This window comes from Camelus ferus, chromosome 4 (assembly GCF_009834535.1).
Source record: "Camelus ferus isolate YT-003-E chromosome 4, BCGSAC_Cfer_1.0, whole genome shotgun sequence".
In the NCBI taxonomy this organism is placed as follows: Eukaryota; Metazoa; Chordata; class Mammalia; order Artiodactyla; family Camelidae; genus Camelus; species Camelus ferus.
The window spans coordinates 4,640,431-4,658,379 of record NC_045699.1 but is presented as its reverse complement, the minus strand read 5'-3'; the positions used below and the strand labels follow the sequence as shown (position 1 = coordinate 4,658,379).

The window sequence follows — 17,949 nt, the reverse complement described above, 5'->3', positions numbered from 1 at the left end:
GGTCAGTTCATGACACAAGTAGCTGCTTTGTCTGGGGTGTCCCAAAGCTGATGTTGGCACCTTGGTGAAGGGCTGGATCCGAGGTGGCTGGATGGTAAGTCCAAGATGTCTTGGAGCTTTTATTGACCTCCTAGAAGGTGAGGCTGGAGTTCAAGGGTTCCTGGAACTAGTGCCAGCTCACTGGTGGGTGGAGCTTTGTTCCCTGGTCCTGGTTGTAGGTCCCTTGAGGTTTAGCGCCAGTGCACTTGTGTGCAGTACTGCAGCCTGGGCCCTCTAGTGGACAGTACTGGGTCTTGGGATGGTTGTGGGCTCACAGGGTTCTTACAGCAGCCCACCTGCTTATGGGTGGGGCTGTGTCTCCGCCCATCTAGTTACTTCCCTGAGGAGTCCCAGTACTGGTATTGATAGCCTGGTGGGTGGGTCTGGGTCCTGGAACTAATAATCAAGAAGGAGGATTCCAAAACTGTGCTTGCCAGCACTACTGTCTATGTGGCAGAAGGAGCTCCCCCAAATTGCTGCCACCAGTGTCCATGTCCTCAGGGTTAGCTCCAGATTGCTTCCTGTCTCCACTGGAAGCTCTCCAAGATCAGCAGGTGAATCTGACCCACGCCCCTTTCAAATGACTGCTTCTGCCCTGAGTCCTAGAGCATGGGAAATTTTGTCTACATTCTTTTAGGAGTGGAGTCTCTGTTTCCCACAACCCTTTGTGTCTCCTGAAAGTCAGCCCCACTGGCTTTTAAAGCCAAACATTCTGGGGGCTCATCTTTCCTGGGTAGGACTCCTGGGTCAAGGAGGCCAGTGTGGGTATCAGACCCCTCATTTCTTGGGGAGAATCTCTTGAATTGTAATTACTCTCTGTTTGTGGGTTGCCAACCCAAGGATATGTGTTTTGACTATACTCTGTAGCTGTCCCTCCTACCCATCTTGTTCTGGTTCCTTTTTATATCTTTTCTGCTATTCTTCTGGTTTTTCTCAATCGTTTCTCTGTAAATAGTTGTAATTTTGGTGTATCTGTGGGAGGAGGCGAGTTCAGGGTCTTCTTACTGCAACATCTTGGCCACTCCCCTTTAACTACTCTGTGCCTGTTGCCAGTGACTAGGTTCTTGTCTCACTGCAGAAAGAATCTGGAGACCAAATGCGGAGATTAAGACAATAAAGGGGGGTTTATTTAAGAGACAGTACACTCTCAAGGGGAGAGTGAGAAGGCTCAGGTGAGAAGCTGCCCGAGTTTCTTTGGCAAGTAGGTTACACAGAATGTAAAAATGAATGGGTGGAATATTCATTGGGAAGGGACTCAAGAGTTTGGGCTCATAGTCCCTGATTTTCATCCCAACTCCACCTTTCCAAAGGGAGGAAGGATTTTTGTCCTTATTTAGTCCAGATCAGAAGTGTCATGGTATCAGTGCATGATTTTATTGTAATGAGGGCTAATTTTATTGTAATGAGGGCATAATGAGCGAAAGGACACATTCAGATACCGGAGATCTTGCCTTTTCCCACCTTTCTCTGTTGGCCTCCAGGGTACTTGTCACCCCAAAATGTGTGACTGCTTGTCAGCCCAGAGGTTCCTGCTTGTCTTTCTCTGCCCAGGGCCCCTTGTTGTTTACATGATGTAGGTTTTCGTGCATTTGGCTCCATGCCTCTCTCCTTTTTTTGTCCAATTCCTGCCATTTGGCCTGTGTCCCCCTTTCTCTGCCCATATCTATCTATCTGCCTGCTCTAGTTAGTGAAAAAGCAAAATAAAATAAAACAACAAACTATAGATTAGAAAAAATAAATTTAGGTCTTAACATACTTGTATAAGCCTCTATTAACGTTCTGAGTCAGTTCATTTGCTAAAATGATCACTGGTGCCTACTTTTGTACTCGGGAATGAGAGCCATAAAGATCACATGAAGGAACTTGACAAACCTGTCTCGAGCAGGACCCCAGAGGAATGAACAACAATGAACTCTTCCAAACTAAACAACTGAAACCTTACCTCTTTGGCATTAATGCATCTAATGTGAGTAAGACACAGCCTCACAGCAGAATGGCAAAACTTTGAAAGCATTCTCAAAGGACAAGAAGGGAGCTGAAAAAAAACAGAGAGTTTGGAAAAATGTCACAAACCATGGATAGATGAAATAGGGATAAACAATGTAAATTGCTTTTGAAAGCACTTTAAAATAGCACACGGAGGGAAAGTCTAAAAGCCTTTTCCTATGATGTCTTGTAGAGACTATGTTTAAAGGAAAGAGCCAATAGCTCAGGAAATAAGCTGTCGGGGAAGGATGGCAGAACACTTTACTTTTCTCTGGTGACCTCCAGGAAAGACCAAGTTCTCTACAGTGTCTCTCCTCTGCTCCTCCCAGTGGGGCTAAGGGTTCTTTCCATCCTTCTATCTGTGGGAACCTGATGCACCCCTGAGTGCATGGCGGGCAGGGGAGAGGTCTGAAGTCATCAAACTTCAAAATAAGGCAGGACACTTCAAAATAAATGTCCAGAGGAGTAGTAATTAAAAAAAAAAAAAAAAGGATTTCATGCTAACTAGAGCCCTGAAAAATCCTTCTAAATCCTACCTTCCAACTATTTAGATTGCTAACTTTTTCTCCAAAGAGAACTTCAAAAAATTGAGTAGGTAAAATCCAAACTCAAATACCATTGCAGCTCTATTTTTGGAAAAAATCAATCTTTGCTATAAACTTTCATGTTGCGTGGTATGATCCAATCAATGATTTAATAATAACAGTCATTAAAACAGAGCAATCGGCTCTCCTTGAATGTTCAGAATCCAAAGAGTAATGGCATTCTGGCTTTGATGCCTTCTGTTCTTGTTTACATAGCAAATGAGACTAGTATTAATAGCCTTTGGAAAGATGCCTTTTCATATTTGACACTGAGTTCATCTAGTACAAATAGAAAACCTTGAGAAAAGTGAATCTGTCTTCCCTGGAGGCCACCATTTATTATGTAAACACTGAGAGCCCCTTGTCCTGGCTGGATCTGTACATCATAGTTACCCTGGCGCCCATCCAGCCCAGGCAGCTGCCCTCTGATCAGCCCTTCAGCTGGACCCGCAGTTCCCTCACTTAGTGATGGGCTCCCCAGGCCCCTTGGTGACCTTGATTCTGTTCTTCTCTGGGGCATGTGAATGTCCTATGGTAACTGGGACTTTCACTCTAGATGGAGCCCAGGGACACCCCTCACCTGCTCACCACTGCCCGCTTATCTGGTATCAAAAGCAACCTTGCAGACCACCACCAGCTGTAAAAACCGATCTGATGTCCTAAATGTGTATGTCCTCCAGTGCCTTTGTGAAAAAAATATATAGTCCCAGCATCTACATTAGGAAGTCTTAGTAAACTGAGACTTGCTTGAAGTTTTTGATAATCATGACTCTAAGAACACCCAAGGCAGGACCCTGCACATGGTGGTGGAAAACAGATGTGCTGGCATGGATGAAATAATGACGCTGAATGATTTTCATTATTATTGTTAGTCCTGTGGTGGGTGATGTTAGGGTACTTGCCAAATTATAGAATTATTTCCTTACCAGCTTCACCCCACTGTCATACCTGGTCACCTGGAACAGAATTCTTAAATTGTGAAAAAAAGTGTATTTGCTGGAGGAGGAGGAAGAAACAGTTCCTCTGTTTGTTCAACCAAGTGGCTAAATGCACTGTGATTAAGTGCTGGGAACCTAAAAAGAGTCGCTTCAATTTACACCAAGCAAAGTAACGTCTGACGTTATATTAAGCATGAACACGGCTGTGGCAAGGATTTACAAAAAACAAACAAACAAACAAAAAACCAAACATATAAAAAGTTGTCCGTCAGTTGTCAATGTGAAGCAGTGAAAAGACTGTATGCCCCGGGTGTTGGATCTGGTCCGTGGTGCAGATGCTCCAGGCTGGGAGATCTTGGGCAAGTCACTGAACGTCTCTAAGCCTCTGGGTTCTCATCCGTTAACCTCACGGGGCTGCTGTAAAGAGTAAATGTGACCACGAATTTGGAGACCACTTTGTCAGTGCTACTGAAACATTCTTATTTTGAAGTTTATTGCTTTTAGAGCTGTATGGATTGGGTGTTGAGGCCTTTAAAAATTCTTCACCACATATGACAGGGTTCAGAGAGCCCTGATTCACATGACACTAATTCACAAATGTTGGCCACTTCCAGCTTTGGGGCTGCGTGGGGAGGCTGTGGCAGTGACAACTGCCTTCCCCACAAACCGTGGCTGCTGCCACTTTGGCTCCCTCTCTTCCTCCTTCCTCTTGTCCTCAAAACTCCATCCCCACCCACCACCAGCAGCACAGACCATAACTCTGGGCACAAGGTAGATTACACACACTTTCATACCTGGCTTATATAGTTGAGCACCAAGCATCATTAGGTGTCCATGTGAAAAGATTGCAACTTCCAAAGGATTGACGGATACATTTTGAAGATCAGTATATTTGGAATTTAAGGAACGCCCAGGCAATATTTTTTTTCATGTGTAGACCTGGCTTAATTTTTCTATAAATTAGATAAGGGATATTTGCAGCTAAAGGCAACACTCTGGCTAATGCTCAAAGTTATGAGCAAGGAGTAAAGCCATGAACTGTGATTTCCTTTATATGTCTATTGCCAAGGTTTAACCAAATTAGCAATAGAATGGAACTTCCTTAATCTGATAAAAGTTATCTAAAAACAACTTACAGATAAATATGGTGAAATATTGAACGTGTTCCCCTAAGTTAAGAACAAGACAAGGATATCCACTTAGACCACATATATTCAATACTGTACTGGAGGTCCTAGACAGTAGAGAAAATCAAGAAAAATAAAGGGAAGTTATAAAGATTAGAAAGGAAGAATCAGAGGTGTCTGTTTGTAGACAGTGATTGTGTGCATAGAAAATTCAAGGTAAATCATATGATGAAACTTTCTAAGAAGCTGAGAAATGTTATATATTATATATAACAAAAATATTATATATTTTGATCTAGGTGGTGGTTGCACAGCCATACACACATGTAAAGCCACCCAGCTGTACACTTAAGGTTTATGAATTTTACTTTATATAAATTTTACCTCCAGCTATAAAGCTTTAAAAATAATTTGCATTTACCTATAACCATTGATGGTTTCAAAACATGTCTGCAAATTATCTGACACACCTCCCTTCAAAATGTGGCACTTAATTCCCTTCCCCTTGAATGCTGACTGGACCAATGACACCCCTCTCATCACATTGGCTCAGTGGGAGGCCAGCTGCCATGACATCTAGACATTCAGTCAGCCTTGCAGGGACGCACACGTGGCAGAGAATTGAAGCTTGATACCAACAGCTGGCCAGCTGTGTGAATTGGCCGATATGCGTATAGGTCCTCCAGCTCATCCAGCCATCAGATCCTGGCAGCCTTCACCTGCATTTTGACTGTAACTTTGTGAGAGACCTGGAGCCAGAACCACGCAGTTGAGCTGTTCCTAAATCCTTGCCCCGCAAAAACTGGAAGAGATAATAAATGTCTATTGTTTTAAGTCAGGAAATTTTAGAGTAATTTCTTACACATCAGTAGATAATATCTGTCTTCAGGAACAGTAGTTATGTTTCAGTATGATGCTCCATGACAGTAAATGGTTAGAATGTCTGTGGTTCTTCATATCTTGTATTCTAATCTGAAACACCAGTGTGGAGTGCTGTGTATAAGGCATTACTTAAATTAAAACATATTCAGGCCTGAAAACAAAACAAAAAAATCCAAGTCATACTATGTTGTTAATTAACTAGAAATTTGTCCCTTCCTACTTTGGGATTGCTAGTGAATACAGTTTTCACGTATTCTGGAGAGGTTTTCTATAGCTATGGTGGGTGATGTTGGAACAACCTGCTGAGTAAGAATGAGAGAATCATAATAAAGTTACTCTCCGGGGAATTTTTTCCATAGAAGCAGACCTAAACACAAAGACTGAGGACCCTTCTTGTCCAAGGGACAGTGCGAGAAAGAACAGGAAGGAGAAAGAACAGCTCTCAGCATCTACCAATTTTGTTTTTCTAAACTAGATTTCAAGTCCCTATGAACCATCTTCTTGTTTATGCTTTTTTTAGTACCACATTTTTATTGAAGTATAGTTGATGTATAATATTGTATGTTACAGGTGTACAATATGGTGATTCTTGTTTATACTTTTGAAGCACTGAGAAGTCACCCAAGGATGAATGTCTGGTGAAGACGGTGTCCCCATTACCACAGTGGCCTCCCCAGTTGGCCACCTATTCTCCCAGGGCACCTTCAGATTTCAGAATGACTGTTTTTGTTGCTACAAGACACAAATCCTCCTACACACGCTGAGTGATCACACACAGACACCTCCAGTAACCCTCCTTTTTGCTTAATACTCAGAACACTAAGAGGAATGTAATTTACAACACACCGCCATGCTCTGCCGCTCAAGGGCTTCTCTTTCAGATCAACCCTTTCAGGGTTAACAGAAAGAAAGCTACACACATGTGTTGACTGAAATAAAATGCCCCACCTAAAAGTTGAGAGTTATGTTTTATTTGGCGGACTTTCTGAGGACTCGGTCCCGGGACACGAGCTCTCAGATCACTCGGAGAGGCTGTTCTAAAGTGGCAAGGTAGAAGCCAGGATACGTGAGTTTTTGCAACAAAGACCACATCAAAATATTACTGTCAGTTAAAGGAAACCAGACATCTCAAGTTAAGGAAATTAGCGCCTTTCTATATATGGGAAGGTGCGCAGGTCTGGGCTCGCTGAAATCATCCCTTTGATGTGCACCTGGCTGTCTAGGGCTAGTGTCTTGTTCTTTCCCATCCCGTGTCCCCTCAGGGGGCGCCGCTGGGGGTGGCTGCAGAGGCCGGGCCGCCTGCTTGTCTGCATCCTGAGTTCCCTCTGCTCACTGTCAGGGGGGTGGCGGCAGCCCCTGATGACTTGATGGTCCCAGCATTATCTGTTTACTGATATGGCTGGCAATATATTCGCTCACACGTGTTTCCAAATCAATGTCCTGTTCTTGTCCAATGCCACTTTTCTAGCCTTTCCTTTCTATACATGATTGCAAAATACAGTCATGAATAATTGTAAGAGTAAAATAATTTAAACCATAAGTGCTGGTAAGTAAACACCTGATTATGGAAATGTAAGACTTTCCCCTTAGAAAATCAGTATTTCTCTATAACAGCTAGTGGCTTTCTCAGAGCATCAATTTTCTCTGAAGAAGTAAGGAAATGTTGAGGGACAAGAATAAATTCTTGAACACTCAGGGCCCTCCTGTGCCTCTGAGTTGTCATCCCTGACCACAGGCACATTCTCCATGCCTTTTGCACACAGTGTGTCCTTGTGTGAAGCTCGTATGTTAGAAAAACACCTGGGGGTGGGGTGGGGAATGAGCAGGTATGGATAATAAAATGCAGACATCCGTGGAAATACTTTTCAAGCTGACAAAGTTAAGATTCAACAATAAAGCTATTAATTTCAAAAAATACAGAAGCAGAACGTTCTTATGTTAAGAGAGAGAAATTTGTCAGGATCAGAGTGGAAGTCAATGCTAAATGATAATAATAATAATGTTGATTTAAAAATCATGAAAACAATATAAAACCTTTTCCTTCTGTCCCCAGACAATCTGAAGTCCTTTCAGAAGCAGTTGGAAGACGAGACCACTGTAGAAAGAGATGAAGGAACCCTGGAAAGATTTCTTTTGAAACAAAGGAGCTTTGGAAAGATGTAAGTAGATAATAAAATTTGGGGGGATGTGTGACTACATTGCTGTGTGAATCAAGCTAAGTTACCTGCATTCTGCTCCAGTTGGAGTTTTGTTGGTTGACATGAAAAGAAATGAGCTGTGGCCAAGGGGAGAGGAGGTGAGGGTCATGGGGCACTGAGGGGAACACGCAGCAGAGGTGATGAAAGGCAGATTCGTGGAGATGATAAAAGGAAACACGGGGAGATAGGAAATGCCAGACTAAGGGACATTTTTGGTCACTGGAACCTTTGGCTCAGTGGGGCCAAGTATGGACAGGAGTGGTGGTGGCGAGGGGACAGGTGTCAGAAGGCTTTGGTCCATGACCTCATGACAGGCGCCTCTCTCCTTTTCATCACCTCCTCAGCCAGGAGCGCACAGGGTTATCTAAGCACGCTCTGGTCCTGCATGGGAGCCTTATGCATTTTGTTCTCACTTTGATCCAAGAGATTAGTGTGTTCTTCACCGTGTTCTCTGTGAAGAGGGTGGAGACAGGCAGGATTTAGAGGAAGCCCAAGGGACCCAGCCTACCAGAGGCTGTGCTTGGAGGCAGAAGGCATCCTGGCTTTTCCCCCAAGATTAAGTGAAACTTTGCAGAATGCCAGGACAGGAACCAGCTCCAAGATGGTGTCTGCATGAGGACATACTCTACAGTGGAGCCAGAGCCTGGGGATGGCTCACGGGGCCACTGCATTACCAAGCAGTCCTGATCATCACGTGATACCTCCAGACTTTTGATCAGCACGTGAGTGAAAACACGCTTACTGAATAAGCAGAGTGTGCAATTAAGTGGCGAGAGTTCAAGCACATTAAAGGGCCTTATCATCATGGGTCACATTTCATTCTGCTTTCCAATAGCTTTACCCATGATGCAAAGTGACCAGACGGTCTTTATTTATATCATTTCTAGGGTGCTGTTATACTAGAAGTTGCCTCTAAAAATGACATATTGATCAAAGTGGATTTAAAAAAAGCAAGGGTTTAGGCATCAAACCAGGTGCCAGATCTAGCCTGGTTCCTGGCTGAGGTGTGCTGGGCCAGCTGCCTGACCACTGAGTGTCCCCCCCACCCCCCTTTGTAAAGCTGGGATGCTCTCGTTGGTGTTGCTGCTGCTCCCCAAGAGCTCCCGGTGTTATGAATAACCCATAACGTGTGAAGGGTCATGTGGATGTCAGCTGCTCTTGCTGTAATGCAGGGTTGGTGTCCTTGGTCCTATGAAATCCCAAATCTACCCGGTCTGGACTGCGATGCCAACTGGTGCCCTCTGAGGCCCTGCAAACTCCATTCCTGGGCTCTCAGATGTCCGCCTGCAATCCTTCAAAAAGACCAAGTACAGCCTTTTCTGACGTGGGTTTGTCCTGGCAGAATTAGCAGCCCTGGGAAATGGCTAACCTCACAAAAGCTCAGGCTGACTTGTCTCAGCTCACGTTTCCTTTTCATTGGAGTCATAAATCCAGCCACCCTCCCATATACCAAAGCCCCTTGCCTCACTTACAGCCAAGTCAAAAATCTGTTTCCCCATCCCTTTGTGTGCACAGCCCCTTCAACGATAAAAGACCCTGCACATTCACCCTTGGAGCGCTCACACGGTCACCTCCCATCTGTGTGGCCCGCTGTTGACTGTAGCAGCAGCATATCTGCTAAACATTTCCTTCATTTCTTACATTTGCCTTTGTCTTTGTAAATTCTTTTACCGCCCACAACACCAGCTGGCCGTGTTCCCCAACCTGGCCTGTAGCAGAGCTTCCTGGAGTCAGGTGTGAGAAGTTCTCCATGATGGTTGTGGGTGCTGACACACCTCAGGTTCCAGGGAATGCCATCTCCAGACCCCACTGTCAGCCCCAGTGAGTGATGAGGGCTTCTCTGCAGATGCCGTGCGGCAGCAGCAGACTGGATGTCTTGCAGGTGTAGGCAATAAAAAACTCTACTTTACATTAGTTTTTGGAAATTACAAAATTCTTCAGAGATCTGAGTCTAGATTCAATAGTTTTGAAAACCTGATGAACAGAATCAAAGGAAAAGCTATGATTTAAAGACCATCAGATGTTTTCCTCTTTTAAGAGATAAAGTCTAAGTTAATAATTCTTCTACTTGAGAAAAGGAAAAAAATGCCCCTCATTATTGATTTTAGTTTTCCAAACATGAAGTCAAGATGCTGCTCTGGAATGGAGTTCAAGATGATGCAGAACCACGTGGTTTTCTAAAATAATGTCAAAGACGCTCTGTCCTGGAGGTGGACTTGCATTTCTTTGTTCATTCATTTAACTAGGATGCACTCAGCTCCCACTGTGTTCCCAGCACACCTCTCAGCCCTGAGCACTGCCCTCAGGGAGCTCACAGTCTAGTGAGAGAGAGCAGACACCAATGAAACATGCATAGGTTTGTTGCATGCTGAGTGCCGTGCAGCCAAGGGAATGCGTGACTTGTGCCAGGTCTGGTCCCGAAAAGTTACCCTGAATGAATAACTTTTAAGCTAAGATCTGCAGGATAAGTCGGACTTTATCATCAAAAGGGGAAGGGTGCTCACTTCAGCAGCACATAGATTAAAATTGGAACAATACAGAGAAGACCAGTATGCCCCTTGTGCAAGGATGACATGCAAATTTGGGAAGTGATTCCTTTTTTTTTTGCACAACAATGTGAAAGTGTAATGCTACTGAACTGTATACCTAAAATGGTTAAAATGGTAAATTTTATGTTATGTGTATCTTACCACAATTAAAAAAAAAAGGAGGATGCTGTTGGGATGGTCCCATTGCAGGCAAAGGGAAGAGAAGGTACAAATGTCCTGTGGGAAGAGGGACAGTGGATGAGAGGAAAGCCAACAGATCTGGGTTGTCAAGATTTGGGGGATGTTGTATGACCCCAGATGAAGCCAGAGTCATGGGCAGAGGCTGGACCACAGCGAACCTGGGGTCGATCTCTGTCCTGAGATAAGTGGGAGATTGCTGAAGGGCTTCCATCAGGGCAGCGAGAACTGTGTTTCAAAAAATGACGACCATGGACCAGGGTGGAGAGTGGGTGGAGAGGCAGTGGATGTGGCTGACCAGTTGGGAAGGTGTCAGAGTTCTTCAGGAGAGAGAGATAGGTGCTGGGGTTGAGATGGAGAGAGATAGATAGATTTGAGAAAAGTCAGAGGGCCGATGGTTGAGTTGTGGAATGGTTGCTCTGAGGGTGATGGGAAGAGACAGTCAAGAAAGCTTTCCATGTTTCTGGATGGATGGACTGTGCCAGCGACTGGGATAGGAAGCAGAGAGAAGGCGTTCGGAGAGGTGGATCGTTATTCTTGGTTTGGATGTACTGAGGTTGTGAGCCTCAGGAATTTTGCAGCTGTCAGTTCCGGGGATCCTAGGCTTGGAGCGCTGGTGCAGGGTTCACTGAGGCCCGCACTGATTTCTGGCAGAGTTTCCAGCGATGCTGCCTGGCTCACAGCACAGTGCTTGTTCTCTGAGGCATGTTTGTCACGGGACATGTGAGGACTCAGGATCACTCCCGAGAGAAAAGAGGTGGAACACCCAGTCTACCTCATGCAGCCGGCTGGCCTGCTCCACCGGGCAGACGACAAAAACAATTTCTTCTTCTTCTGAAAGGCCGCTCTGGGACAGAATCTTGACCAAAGCATACATGGTGTGGGTGGTAGATAAGATGGGGTTGGATGCATGCAGCTGGGGTACAACCTGTGTGTCCAACTGTAGCCTTTTAGACCCAGGGGTGAGAAGTGCTCACAGTGCTTCTGAAATGGCAAGCATAAGAGGCAGATACCCTGTGCTGACTAACTGAAACCAAATGTCATGTCCAGTCGCAGGGCGTGAGCCTCTGCAATCCTTGCCTTTTCATTGAATGATATTGGAAAATCAAAAACACACACATCTGAGATCCAGTTGCATTGGTGTTTTTGAGCTTCTTCCCTCCCTGTCTTGAGCTTGTCTGTAACACCTACCACTGGTCCAGACCCATCTGAAGTAACCTCATTCTTTATTTACCCCCCACTGATGAAACATACGCAAAGGCTTCGAATGAACGATCAAATGTCAAGAAAACAACACTTTAAAAGGCTCTAGCTTTAGGACATACCATCTAGGCAACTAAGCGTGTAATAAATGCCTGCAATTAGTCACACATGCCTCAAGAAGTAATCACTGGCTAGATTGAATGGCAGCTTTTAATCTCGCTCATGGACTGAGTTCTCACAGTGGTGTAGAAAGGTGTCCAGGCCGAATTCTGGGGTAAGTTCAGAAATTCACTGCTCTGGAATTGGCTAGTCATAATCAATTTAAAAGTGGATCTGAGTATGAGAGAGATAAACTGTCAGGTTTGATGGTAAGTATGTACTAAGGGAAACTTGTTAATCCATAAAGGTCAACCTGGATGAACTTGATGTGTCCTCAAGGAAATATGACATGATGAGAACAAGGCTGCATATAAACAAACAAATATTACACAACCTACGGAATGAGAGAAAATACGTGCCAATGATGCAACTGGCAAGGGCTTAATCACCAGAATATACAAACAGCTCATACAACTCAATAACAAAAAAACGAACAACCCAATAAAAAAAATGGGCAGAAGACCTACAGAGACATTTCTCCAAAGAAAACATATGGATGGTCAGTAGGCCCATTAAAAAATGCTCAATATCACTAATTATCAGAGGAACGCAAGTCAAAACTACAATGAGGTATCACCTCACACTGGTCAGAATGGCCATCATTAAAAAGTCCACAAATGACAAATGCTGGAGAGGGTGTGGAGAAAAGGGGACCCTCCTACACTGTTGGTGGGAATGCAGTTTGGTGCAGCCACTATGGAAAACAGTATGGAGATTCCTTAAAAACCTAAAATCAGACTTACCATATGATCCAGCAATCCCACTCCTGGGCATATATCCAAAGGAAACTCTAATTCAAAAGGATGCATGCCCCCTAATGTTCATGGCAACGCTATTTACAACAGCCAAGACATGGAAGCAACCTGCATGTCTATTGACAGATGGTTGAATTAAGAAGTTGTGAGATATATATATATATATCATTACTCCTCAGCCACAAAAAAGAAGGAAATAATGCCATTTGCAGCAACATGAATGGACCTGGAGATTGACATACTAAGTGAAGTCAGCCAGAAAGAGAAATAGCATATGATACCACTTATATTTGGAATGTAAAAAATGATACAAATGAACTTATTTACAAAACAGAGACAGATTGACAGACATAGGAAACAAACTTATGGTTATCAGGGAGGAAAGGGAGGGTGGAGGGATAAATTGGGAATCTGGGGTTTGCACATACTAACTGTATTAACTACTATATATAAAACAAACAACAAGGTCCTACTGTGTAGTGCAGGGAACTATACTCAATACCTGTAATAGCCTATGTGAATGAAATACACTGCCACCCATATCAGTAACCATTATGCTGTGACCATCAAGTCATCAGGGGCTGCCGCCACCCCCCTGACAGTGAGCAGAGGGAACTCAGGATGCAGACAAGCAGGCGGCCCGGCCTCTGCAGCCACCCCCAGCGGCGCCCCCTGAGGGAACACGGGATGGGAAAGAACAGGGCACTGGCCCTAGACAGCCGGGTGCACATCAAAGGGATGATTTCAGCAAGCCCAGACCTGCGCACCTTCCCATACATAGAAAGGCGCTAATTTCCTTAACTTGAGATGTCTGGTTTCCTTTAACTGACAGTAATATTTTGATGTGGTCTTTGTTGCAAAAACTCACGTATCCTGGCTTCTACCTTGCCACTTTAGAACAGCCTCTCCGAGTGATCTGAGAGCTCGTGTCCCGGGACTGAGTCCTCAGAAAGTCCGCCAAATAAAACATAACTCTCAACTTTTAGGTGGGGCATTTTATTTCAGTCAACACTTATAATGAAAAAGAATATGAAAAGGTATATATATGTGTGTATACAGTGATTCACAACTGAATCACTATGCTGTACACCAGAAATTAACACAACATTGTAAACCGACTATACTGCAATGAAAAGAAAAAAAGAAAAGGAAACAGAAGGGTGAAAGTGCACCTGGAGTGAAAGAAAAAGGGTCAAAAAATGAGAATGTGTAGGGTTTTGCCACTGTTATGCACCGTTCTCTTGTTAATTTGGCCCTGAATGTGGAAGGCACCGACAATTTGGAACAATGATTCTGAATTACCTAATCAAAATATTCTTGATTGTATATTGATGTACCGCTATTCAGATTCATATAATCTCTTTGATAAGTTTGATTGGCGCTAATCTGTTCCGTAGCCTCTAAACTGGTTTGATTCTTCTCGGGACCCCGCAATCTATGGGAGGGGGCAGGACACTTTAGGCCTGCCAGTTAACTGTATTGTGGTTTAAACGGAACATTTTGAACTTGAGCATTTGATCTATTTAAATGCTATTAAATCGCATTATTTGATCTATTAAACCGTATCAGGACTGGTTTAAATATTCTCTTACGTATGGCTCTCAGACAGAAGCTCAGTCTCTGAGATGTCACCCGTCTCTCTTCTACGACATGGTGTCCCAGAGAATGAAGCTGGTTACGCATAATAAAGAGTTTGCCTGGCCTTTGTCCCCGGTTCCTGGGACAGAGACTAAACCCTAGGAATTTCCTGAGTAATAGGTGTGACTTTGTTATTCATGAGCCTCTGGGGTCACACCAGAGTTTGTCCTAACAAGATGACTCAGAATGGAGACTGGTCACCAGAAGGACCAGCCATGTGATTAGAAGGATGAGGTTCTGAGTCACCCTGGCCTCGGGGAAGGAGAGGGGAGCTGGAGACGGAGTTCCATCACGTGGCCAGTGACTCTACCACTCGGTGGAGCTTCCCGGTTGGTGGACCCACTAATGTGCTGGGAGGAGAATGCGCCCCGATTCCACGGAGGGAGGGCATGGAAGCTCGGGGTTCCAGGCCTCGCCCTGTGTGATTCTTCATTTGTCTGGTCCTGATTTGGATCCTTTATAATAAAACTGTACTTATAAGGATGGTTCTTTCTTGAGTTCAATGAGTCAGTCATTCCAGTGAATTTTTGAAACTAAGGGAAGTCATGGGGACCTCCTGGACTTGTAGTCATTTGGTCAGATGTGCAGGTGGCCTGGGCATCCCTGACCGTGTGGCTGGCGTCTCAGAGGGAGAAAGTCTTGTCGGGGACTCTGCCCTTTAACCCGAGGAGTCTGACGCTCACTTCGGGGGTTTGCATCAGAACTGAATTGTGTTGCCTTACACAAAGGCTGTGCTCATGGCGGACAAGGAGAGAGATCTGCTCTGCCTGGTGTCCTTGGGAGTCCTGCTGGGCCACATCCCTCAGGTAAGATTACTTTCTCTTAACTCATTTATTTTCTTACTGGCTTTTGTGTCTAGAGGCACATGCATCTTGGGAAAAAAATCATAAACATATAAGCTGGCATTTTTGGTCATTTTTATACCATTGAAACTGCTTGTAATTTTTCTTTTTCAAGTAAAAAGTCAAAATTTCTCAGGAGGTCTGAAAATCATATTTTCAACAGCTGGTGGTTAAGCATTAAGCATATGGGCTTTATCCACAAGGATGTTGACCCAAGTGATGCCAGGGCCCTGCTCTGAAAAGCGAACTCCAGGATTAAGCACTGACGGGGACAAAAGGAACTACTCATGAATATGGACGTTCTGCTGCCTTAAGAAAAACACTCACCCAGGGGAGGCAGGGTTGGGAGTCAGCCCTCCCCACCGTTATTCTTATCAGCCTGCTACACAGAGTTCCTAGAGCATGGGGTCTTCTGGTCCATCTCAGGGGCATCTTCTGTTCTCCTGGGAGCAAGAGATGCTCCTTTGGCAGCCGCTGCTACCCTCCACCTCAGCACTAGTGGAAGGGCCTCAGTCCTGGCTGTAGGTTAGAATTACCAGGGGAGGTTTGATAAAATGCCCACAGCTGCCCTTATCTTCAGACATTCTTGCTAGGTAGTTCTCCTGGGCTCTGCTGGTCATGACCTTGCAAGGCATGGCCCCTGCCTGCAGCCTTCTAGTTCGGTTAACTCCAGGGGAAAAAGGTATCTCCCTAGCTTCACTCTCGGACCGGGCACATTCTGTCTCACTCCTAGTTTTAATAACTAGAAATAGAGTTGTCAGTTTGAAATTCTTCATCTAGTTTTGCACTTCCAATTACGCATTTCCAAAATCGTATCGACAAAACCAACAACTAACTTGCTTAATGAGAACTTACACGGTGCTAATGGTGCATGCGTTTTCTTTTTCTTAGCCTTTTGATTGTGCAGTAACACATCTACAGAAAGAGTTTATGGGACAGAAATGTACGTCTGAGAGAATTATCACAAAGCAAACTCTCATGTAGCTATCACTTAAGTTAAAAAAGAAATACGACCAAAAGGAATATGAAAACGAATATATGGATGTTCATGTGTGACTGAAGCATCATGTTGCATATCAGAAATGGACACATTGTAAACTGACTATGCTTCAATAAAAATATAGATATGCAAAACAAAACAAACAAAAAAGAAATACGACAACCAGAAACCACACTGTCCTCACTCCTCACTAACCCCTCTTTCCCCATCAAAGGTAGCCTCCGTTCTCACACTGAAGGTCATCACTTCCCTGTTCTTTTTGATTGTCCATCACCAAATACGCATCTCCAAAGTTAGGTTTTACCCTATAGTTTGTGCGAGTCGCACATGGAATCTCATGGTATGCATTCTTTTGTGTCTACGCTCCGTTGCTCACCGATCACGTTTGAGATTCACCCACTTGCTGTACGTAGCTGTAATTCATTCATTTTCATTGCTGCATAACACTTCATTGCATAAAAAAAAAAATCCAGTTATCCACTCTGTTGTTAGCATCTGAGACAAGTCCAGGTTATGGACCTTGTAGCAATGCTGTCATGAACATTCTTGCATGCGCTTCCCGACACACACAGGACTTGCTGGACTGTGGACCCTGCTCATCCTCCAGTCCACGAGAACCTTCTTCCCAAGTGGCTGCATCAATTCACATCCCCATGCTCTATCCTTTGCCATCTGTACCAGGTGTTAGCTCTGCTGGCGAGTGTGTATGGCTGCCCACCGTGGTTTTGCTTTGCATTTCCCAGTACAGTGAGGCTGAACCGTCACCCTCTTACCTAGTTCATTGGTCACCTGGGTATCTTCCCCTGAAAAGTGCCTGTTTACTTCCTTTGCTGATTACTCCACCGGGTTATCTGTTCATCTCTTCCGATTCTCAGGATATTCTGAACCTAAGCCTGTTATAAGTGACAAAACACCCCCTTCACTTCAAAGCCTGACTCATTTCTCCCAAATGATACACCTGGATGAATCGAGATTTCAGTTTTAAAGTAGACTTTGCACAGTTTCTTAAGCGATTCTTCCAAAATTTCTATGAAGTAGAATTGTTTCCCCCATCCTAAACGGTGAGGACACTGATGCTTATGGAGGTTCACTAACATGCCTAGTAAGTGGTAGACCTGAGATTAGCTCCTGTATCTGCCTGACCGAAAGGCCATACACATAACCCCTAGACTCTACTAATATCAACTTTGTATTTGAGTGTTGGTTGCAGCCCCAGCACGCAACACGTGGAAACCACATTTGTATGTTTCTGTGCCCTTTGTTAATCATTCCCTAATCACTGCTCTTTGCCCAGGACAGGTGCCCATTAACAGTTGACTGTGAATTATTAAATACTTACTTAAAAATACTGTGAATTTAATTCTGGGAAGAGTCTTGGAAGGCGGGCCACATTCAGTAAAAATTAACTCCAAGTTAGCTTCTCTTATTTTTTTTTAACCAAGTTCTAACATCTAAACTCCATCACTTGGCTCGGTCCTTCCATTCAAATTCAAGTGGCATCTTCTGGGTCCCCCACATGTCCACTCATTGTCACAAGGTCCCCTGACCCTGTGCTGCATTTGGGGGCACGCAGTCTAACTGCATGTGCCTGAGTTGGCAGGTAGACAGGACCAGAGTGATGTCAGATGTGTGGTGTTTCAGCCTAGTTCAATGTGCGGTGTCGTCCCCTCTCCTTATTTGGGGTTTTTACTTCCTAGGGCATAGAAGGAAGTGAGCCAGGCCTCAGTGGGAATCTTTGTGCACACATGTGACCAGCTTCTCTCCCCAGCGCGGTCACTGATGCTGGGGCGCCTGTCTCTGGCCAGGCTCTGGGCCAGTGTCCAGCCTGGGATCAGTCACCGTGGCCAGACAGCCAGGCGGGATCACTAGGTG

At 44.5% G+C, this 17,949-nt stretch overlaps 1 non-coding gene across 1 annotated transcript; it reads left to right on the top strand.

Annotated features, from left to right (window-relative positions):
• Window positions 1–10,250: 10,250 nt before the first annotated feature.
• Window positions 10,251–10,357, top strand: LOC116663422. Its single transcript, XR_004319675.1, has one exon. It is a non-coding gene; the product is annotated as a U6 spliceosomal RNA (small nuclear RNA).
• Window positions 10,358–17,949: the final 7,592 nt, after the last annotated feature.